Source organism: Sus scrofa, chromosome X (assembly GCF_054392235.1).
Source record: "Sus scrofa isolate SSC_HxYL_T2T_F1_AM1 chromosome X, Sscrofa_HxYL_maternal_Yorkshire_Landrace_v2.0, whole genome shotgun sequence".
In the NCBI taxonomy this organism is placed as follows: domain Eukaryota; kingdom Metazoa; phylum Chordata; class Mammalia; order Artiodactyla; family Suidae; genus Sus; species Sus scrofa.
In genome coordinates this window covers 64,645,661-64,654,277 of record NC_139401.1, presented here as the reverse complement: position 1 = coordinate 64,654,277, position 8,617 = coordinate 64,645,661, and the positions used below count along the sequence as shown (strand labels likewise).

Here is an 8,617-nt window from a genome sequence, read left to right as displayed (position 1 = left end):
GAGATAAAAGACAGCCTATCTTTATTGTCCAAGATCACCATTAAAATTTCTTTTAAGTGAAAATTGCAGAAGTCAGTTTTACCTTATTCAGTGCTCACCTTTCGGTACAGTAAATAAAACGTTCCGCTCCTGTTCAGAAGTAATTCTGTGAAATTTAGTTCAAGCATTTCGCACTCAACTCCTGGCAGCAGGAACTTTGCAAAGTCTCCACAGCCCAGCCAACTCCAAACAAAGTGGCTTTAGGCTCTGGAGAAGTATGGTGAATGCTTATTATCACCACTATTTGACATTGTTCTGGAAGTGCCAGTCAATGCAATTAGACTTTCCTCCCTTTGGGGACCAGGCCATCCTTGCTCATTCTCTCTGAGGCCATTGGTTCCCTTGGATAACCTCACCCATTAACCCCATTTCAACTCTCTCTCTAATATACAAGCAACACTCCAGCCCTATAAACTGCAGGCATGTTTTCCACTTTCAATATTTTTCTTTCTTGGCACTTGCCTCTCCCAAAGAACTTCTATGTATAAACACTCCACCCTTCCTGGTGTAAACAATAGTTTCTCTTTTCTTGTTGTAAAATTAGTGATAAACCCCTCCCTAACCTCTCTACCTCCAACTCTTTCCCTTTTGCTGTCTTGGCCCAGCCCTTCCCTTATTCCTTTCTCTAATCCTTTCTCACCTCCCTAAGGCTATTTATCTTCACATCAATCTCCAAAATAAGTTATTTCTCTAACTCCTCCACCATGTACTTTATTCTTTGGCTTTCTCAGGCCTTCTGACTCAAGATTGTCTTGCCAATGGGCTAGGAAGGAGTCAGGTAATAATGCAGTTGTGAATTTAGTCAGTATTCAGGTTACCTGGATGCTGTTTCAGGCTACACACACCTGTTCTCTATTTAACAAACTGGTAGAAGATTGGTATAAGATGAAATAGATTGCTCTACATTTTTGTATAGGTGACACTCAAAAACTCCAAAGTTAATTCTTAGATAAAAAAATGAAGACATGAAGAAAAGATATGAAGACATGAAAAAACTCACAGAATAGTAATTTCCATGATGTTTTTTTTTTAGTTAGAAGCATATCCATGTATACCTACATTAACTGTTCTATTTCAAACCATGGATATTTTCAGTAGAGCAGTTGATATTTGCTTCCTCTATTTTTTTTTTTTGACTATACCCATGGCATGTGGAAGTTACCAAGCCAGGGATTGAATACATACCACAGAAGTGACCCAAGCCACAGTGACAATGCTGAGTCCTTAACCTACTAGGCCATTAGGGAACTCCTATGTTTGCTTCTTTAATCCATAAAATTACATTAAGACACTTATGTTGTGTCCTAATTGTAATTTTATAGCAAAAGGGATTGTTTCCTGTTTATTTTTTCATACTTACACATTTGTACATAGAGTATTCAATTTGACTAAAACTTTATTCAGCATTTACTATGAATATATTCAAATATATAAAAATGTTGAAAGCATAGCAGCGTAAATGTCAAAGAGTAATACAGGGAGCAACCATGTGCACACCACCTGAAGTCTACAATTCACATTTTTCTGTTTCTGCTTCATTTCATATGTCCATTCTTGTATCATTTGTTTTTTTGTGGGTGTTTTTTCACAATTATTTAAGACCTTTATTAACAGGTGCTTGCCACTTGTTGACTTTTTTGGAAAAAAAAAAAACAAGCTGTAAGCTTTTATTACAAATTAAAAATGAGGTTCTTAAAAATCACAACTTGACAAGATATGAAACAATTTTTAAAACATTTAAAGATTGAGAAAAACTAGTCTTAAAAAAAAAAAAACTCTGTCATTACCAAAAGGAGATATCTTTAGGTAAAATAATAAATGCTGCACATAGTTCTAGTTATCTGGTCAACAGGCAAAAAACAAGCAGATAAGGTCTTCAGCTCCAATCTTTTGTTCATTTCTTATTGCTCAAATTTCATATTCACTTCTTCTTGTTGGATGACTAATCAAATGATGGTAAAGATGGTAAGCTGGCATTTACTCAGCCCCGCCCTGCTCAGCCTTCAGTCCAGATGAAGTCTTAGCTTGTGGATTCACTCTCTTTGCCATCTTGTGGTTTAGAGATTTCTGGGTGACTGCACTGGTAATTGAAGTTGTGGCGGTACCTACAACTTCAATTGCTGCTGACCTTGGCTCTCATCTCCTTGATTTTCCTTATCTTCTTGATTGCCATCCTGTTTGAGTTGTCTTTGGTGAGGAGGGCCCCTGTGGAATCATGGTCTATAGCCCTGATACATACTCTCTTTCACTGGTCTACCTTGTTCTCCTGCACCCTGGTTGTAAACACCCTGCATCACTTCTTCCTGCACAGGAGGGTTGGAATACTATGGTCATTGCCCATAAGGTCTCTGCATGTAGTAAGGTGGCAATCTTTGCCTGTGGTAGGGCTAGTGCTATTGGGTATGGCATTTGGGAGCACCCTCTGATCCCTTATTCTTTTCCCCACTCTCACTATTCAGGTTATTCTGCTGGAAATTGCATGGAGGACCCCTGTGATGTGGATAAAATCTGTAATGGTTAGTCTGTTGCATATTTACCGCATTGCACTGAAACTCCACCAGGGCCTGTAACATTTGCTGCCCACCCCTACCCTTTTCTCCTTCAACAATGTCAAATTCCACAGTCTCTCCATCTTCTACACTGTGAAGGTACTTCCTGGGGTTATTCTTCTTTATGGCAGTCTGATGTACAAATATATATTTCTTGGTGTCATTCCTGTTTGATGAAACCATATCCATTTCTTACATTGTACCATTTTACTGTTCGCAAAACCTTTGTTGAGATGACCTTGTCCCTGCTGGAAGGTGCCACTGATGTGAAGGCCCCAGACCACTGCTTCCTGTGCCAAAGCTGGTCCTGCAAGTCTTGGTATTGGCAGTGCTGAGGGCGGGGGTGGCAGGGGATTTGGGAGGGTGATCCTCAGCTGCTTGGTCTCTGCCTTGCTTCTTAAGGCTATGGGGATGGTGACTAGGGCCTGCTGCAGCACTTGTAGCTCCTCCTAGGGTGTGATGGTAACTACGCTGGCAGCAGTGGTGGGGTTGCTCAGGGCTCTCTGGGGTCTGCTCTCTGCTCCTGCTACTGATTTTGGTATATATATATATATATATTTATAATATATAAATATATAAATATATAAAAATATATAAATTTATATTTATAAATATATATTTTTAATATATTTATTTGCATATTTATATATATAAAGTTTCAGATATTAGTATACTTTTGTTTTTTTTGGCTGTGCCTGTGGCATGTGGAAGTTCCCAGGACAGGAACAAAACCCATGCCACAGCAATTACCTAGGATGCTGCAGTGACAATGCCTGATCCTTAACCCACTGGGCCACAGGGGAAATCCCAAACATTAGTATAGTTCATGCCTCAACACTTCAGCTTGAAATTTTGAAAGATAAAATAGCTGTTTATGTATTGACATATAAAGATGTTCATGAAGTAGTAAATGACAAAGCAGCTTATAAAAATCATTTATGTAGACATACAAATTTATTTGCCTAAACAATATACATTTACACCTTATTCCTTCTTAACAGAACCCCACTTTTTTTCAGGGTGACAATTTGTCCAGGTCCAAGTATTGAATCAAAATTGATTTAAGTCAATCATGCCAATCTTGTTTTCTAATTTTTCACCTTGTTTGCTGACAGGGATGGCCATATGATCCAGTTCTGGCTAATGAGAACAACGAAGAAGTCATCCAGGGAAGCTACTGGGAAAGAATTTGATTAGATAAAAGAGCCAGATTCAGCTTGCAGAGCCTGTCCCTTCCCACCAATCTTCTTGCCTTCAATACAGATGTCATACCTATAGGTGCAACAACCATCTTGCAAACATTACACGAGAGAGATGAGGACAAAAGCCCATGAGCTAAGGATGGTTTTTTCATGTTCTGTGTAATTTTTAGACAATCATTTGTATACATTATTGTAATATATGAATAAGAATATCTTAAAATCGGGATATAATATCAGCATTAAGTTAATTAAAAGAAAATTTTAGATGGAAGCTTAAATGATAAAGTGCATGAGAAAGCAGTAAAGTGTAAAAAAATAAAGTTAAATATATCCTATTGGATTAGTCTCATCCTGGATTTCCTGCAGAAAGAAGAGCCTGAAACAAGAACTTTCATATACATCTTGATGTTGGGAAGTGATCTCAGGCATCAGGAGAAGGAAACTGGGCAGAATGAAGCATAAGTGGAAGGAAGGCCATTAGAACAGTATGTTTTCAAGCTGCAAAAGAGGGGGTAGATCCCACTAAGGAGCTTCATAGAATGTACATGCAGAATTGTCCACTGGAGGGATAGAAGAATGGGATGTTTCTTGGCAGCTCCCATATCCCTTTTGGACAGTGGTCACTATGTGGAGGGTTCCACTTTTTTGTACCTCCAAACTTATGCATACTTCAGAATGGCAGAACAGATTCTAACAGGCCTATGAGAGAAAGTGAGATATAGCACTGTGTAGACAAGTGATGCCAGGTTCAAACTGCTTGCAGAATGCTGGACATGAAAGGTGTTTGATGCCTACTCCAAACACAAGGTGATAGACATCTGAAAAATAGTGGTGGCAGTAGGAGTGCCAAGGAAGCAATTTTGCTTCCATCCTTCTTTGTTTTTAATATTTACACTTGTAAAAAGAGAGAGTCAGGTTTGTGAAGTGAATAGGAATACAAACTCTGGAACCAGAATATCTGGGTATGAAACTTAACCTAACCATTTACTTTTTTTTCTTTTTTGGCCCCTCTGTGGCATATGGAGTTCCCAAGCCAGGGATCAGATAGAAGCCACAGTTGCAACCTATGCTACTCCTGTAGCGATGGCAGATTCTTTAACCCACTGTGCTGGGCCAGGAATCGAAGCTCTATGTCCTGAAGCTGCAGAGATGCCACCGATCTCATTGCACCACAGTGGGAACTTTCATCATTTACTTGACTTTTCTAAAATTACTAAACCTCTCTATGCTTCAGTTTCATCATCTCTAAAATGGAGATAATGATAGCTACCTTATAGAGTTGTGAGGACTAAACATGTTAAATGATGTTAGCTATTAATTAATATGTATAATAGAAATATAGGTTTGTTATAAAAGGTCAGAATACATAAATATATAAAGTGAAGTGTCCTGTATCTGCCACAATGCTTTTGTTTTCAAGTAAGAGAAAATCAACCCATACTACCAGTGAGGGGTTGGAAAAAGCAAGGCCCATGAACGAGATATTGAGATGGGAAGACTTGGGCTCACAGAGTTGGAAGGGGCACAGAACTCTTCTGTCAGCAAAGTCTGGTCAAGAGGTTGAGGGAAACTGAGGAGTGGAATAGAACTCCAACAAATTGAGTGGTGAGTATTAGTAGGTAGCTAGCCAAAGGGAGGTGTTCCTTCTTTTACCACCTCCTGTTATTCCTTCTCCCTCTTTTTTTGGTGCTTCACCATCTTGCCTCTTAGCAGCAATACACTCCTTTTTCTGTAACTGGGAAAAAGAAGAATATAGGACTACCATGGAAGAATTTTTTCACTCACTTGACAAAAGGAACTAAAAAGAACCCATGATGTTGAGTCAATGTTGGCTCTGAATAAGTTCATCTGGAAAGTGGCATTTGAAAATAAAATGAGTGCAATTAAATTGTCATTAAAATTATAGCAGAACAAAAAGAGAAATTTTTTCCGTAAGACTATGCATTTCTTCCTTCCATTCCCTATCATCTCTTTTTCAGGAAGGAAGATTATGAATAAGGAAAGAAGGAGGAAGGTAGAAGACGATATCCTGAAGAGTATGAAACAACACCTCTCTCCCTCTCCTTACTTTAAGTAAACTACAATATGAAAAACACCATATAGGAATCATTTTAAAGTAGGTTTCCTCTATAATAAGATTGTGAAAAGAGAATGGTATGAGTGAACATAATAGAGAGGGGGCAGAAGCCACTGATTTTCTTAGACATGCAGTCTCCTAGGATGAGTACATTATTTACTAATATCAGAGCTATTTGTATGCAAATTTAAAATATAGTTAATTCTCCAGTCCAGACCTCCAAATTACTTATTTCTGTTTGTGTGTGAATTATTAGAAAAGCTTACTGCTTTAATGTATATGAGAAGAGCAGGAAAGTTCAGGGAGAAACAAGACAATTTCACTCCTTCTTCTCCTTTGATCCTGTTGGGACCTACAATCTATTTTTTTTTCCATTTTTTTTTATTATTATTTTCCCACTGTACAGCAAGGGGGTCAAGTCATCCTTAGATGTATACATTGCAGTTACAGCTTTTTTTCCCCCACCCTTTCTTCTGTTGCGACATGAGTATCTAGACATAGTTCTCAATGCTATTCAGCAGGATCTCCTTGTAAATCTATTCTAGGTTGTGTCTGATAAGCCCAAGCTCCCGATCCCTCCCACTCCCTCCCCCTCCCATCAGGCAACCACAAGTCTCTTCTCCAAGTCCATGATTTTCTTTTCTGAGGAGATGTTCATTTGTGCTGGATATTAGATTCCAGTTATAAGTGATATCATATGGTATTTGTCTTTGTCTTTCTGGCTCATTTCACTCAGTATGAGATTCTCTAGTTCCATCCATGTTGCTTCAAATGGCATTATGTCATCCTTTTTTATGGCTGAGTAGTATTCCATTGTGTATATATACCAAATCTTCCGAATCCAATCCTCTGTCGATGGACATTTGGCTTGTTTCCATGTCCTGGCTATTGTGAATAGGGCTGCAATGAACATGCGGGTGCATGTGTCTCTTTTAAGTAGAGCTTTGTCCGGATAGATGCCCAAGAGTGGGATTGCGGGGTCATATGGAAGTTCTATGTATAGATTTCTAAGGTATCTCCAAACTGTTCTCCATAGTGGCTGTACCAGTTTACATTCCCACCAACAGTGCAGGAGGGTTCCCTTTTCTCCACAGCCCCTCCAGCACTTGTTATTTGTGGATTTATTCATGATGGCCATTCTGACTGGTGTGAGGTGGTATCTCATGGGAGTTTTGATTTGCATTTCTCTTATAATCAGCGATGTTGAGCATTTTTTCATGTGTTTGTTGGCCATCTGTATATCTTCCTTGGAGAAATGTCTATTTAGGTCTTTTCCCCATTTTTCCATTGATTGATTGTTTTTTTTGCTGTTGAATTGTATAAGTTGCTTATATATTCTAGAGATTAAGCCCTTGTCAGTTGCATCATTTGAAACTATTTTCTCCCATTCTGTAAGTTGTCTTTTTGTTTTCTTTTTGGTTTCCTTTGCTGTGCAAAAGCTTTTCAGTTTGATGAGGTCCCATGGGTTTATTTTTGCTCTAATTTCTATTGCTTTGGGAGACTGCCCTGAGAAAATATTCATGATGTTGATGTCAGAGAGTGTTTTGCCTATGTTTTCTTCTAGGAGTTTGATGGTGTCCTGTCGTATATTTAAGTCTTTCAGCCATTTTGAGTTTATTTTCGTGCATGGTGTGAGGGTGTGTTCTAGTTTCATTGCTTTGCATGCAGCTGTCCAGGTTTCCCAGCAATGCTTGCTGAATAGACTTTCCTTTTCCCATTTGATGTTCTTGCCTCCCTTGTCAAAGATTAATTGACCATAGGTGTCAGGGTTTATTTTCAGATTCTCTATTCTGTTCCATTGGTCTGTCTGTCTGTTTTGATACCAGTACCACACTGTTTTGATGACTGTGGCTTTGTAGTATTTCTTGAAGTCTGGGAGAGTTATGCCTCCTGCTTGGTTTTTGTTTCTCAGGATTGCTTTGGCGATTCTGGGTCTTTTGTGGTTCCATATAAATGTTTGGATTGTTTGTTCTAGTTGTGTGAACAATGTCATGGGTAATTTGATAGGGATTGCATTGAATCTGTAGATTGCTTTGGGTAGGATGGCCATTTTCACAATATTGATTTTTCCAATCCAGGAACATGGAATATCTTTCCATTTCTTTACATCTTCTTTGATTTCTTTGATTATAGTTTTATAGTTCTCGGCATATAGGTCCTTTACCTCTTTGGTCAGGTGTATTCCGAGGTATTTGATTTTGTGAGGTACAATTTTAAAAGGTATCATTTTTTTGTATTCCTTTTCTAATGTTTCATTGCTGGTATACAGAAATGCAACTGACTTCTGAATGTGAATCTTATATCCTGCCACTTTGCTGAATTTATTAATCAGTTCAAGGAGTTTTGGGGTTGAGTCCTTAGGGTTTTCTAGGTATAGTATCATATCATCTGCATACAGTGACAGTTTGATCTCTTCTCTTCCTATATGGATGCCTTTGATTTCTTTTGTTTGTCTAATTGCTGTGGCTAAGACTTCCAAAACGATGTTGAAGAGCAGTGGTGAGAGTGGGCATCCCTGTCTTGTTCCAGATTTGAGTGAGAAGGCTTTCAGTTTTTCCCCATTGAGTATTATATTTGCTGTGGGTTTATCATAAATGGCTTTGATTATCTCCAGGAATGTTCCCTCTATACCCACTTTGGCGAGGGTCTTGATCATGAAAGGGACCTACAATCTATTGATCTATCAATATTTTACTGTCTTTCACCCAACTGATGTCCTCTCTTCCCTTCTTAATCTGTTTAAACTCCAT

General features: G+C 38.5%; 1 pseudogene; it reads right to left on the bottom strand.

Annotated features, from left to right (window-relative positions):
- Positions 1-2,016: 2,016 nt before the first annotated feature.
- On the bottom strand, positions 2,017-3,879 carry LOC100518945 (Y-box-binding protein 1 pseudogene; annotated as a pseudogene).
- Between the last annotated feature and the right edge of the window lie 4,738 nt (positions 3,880-8,617).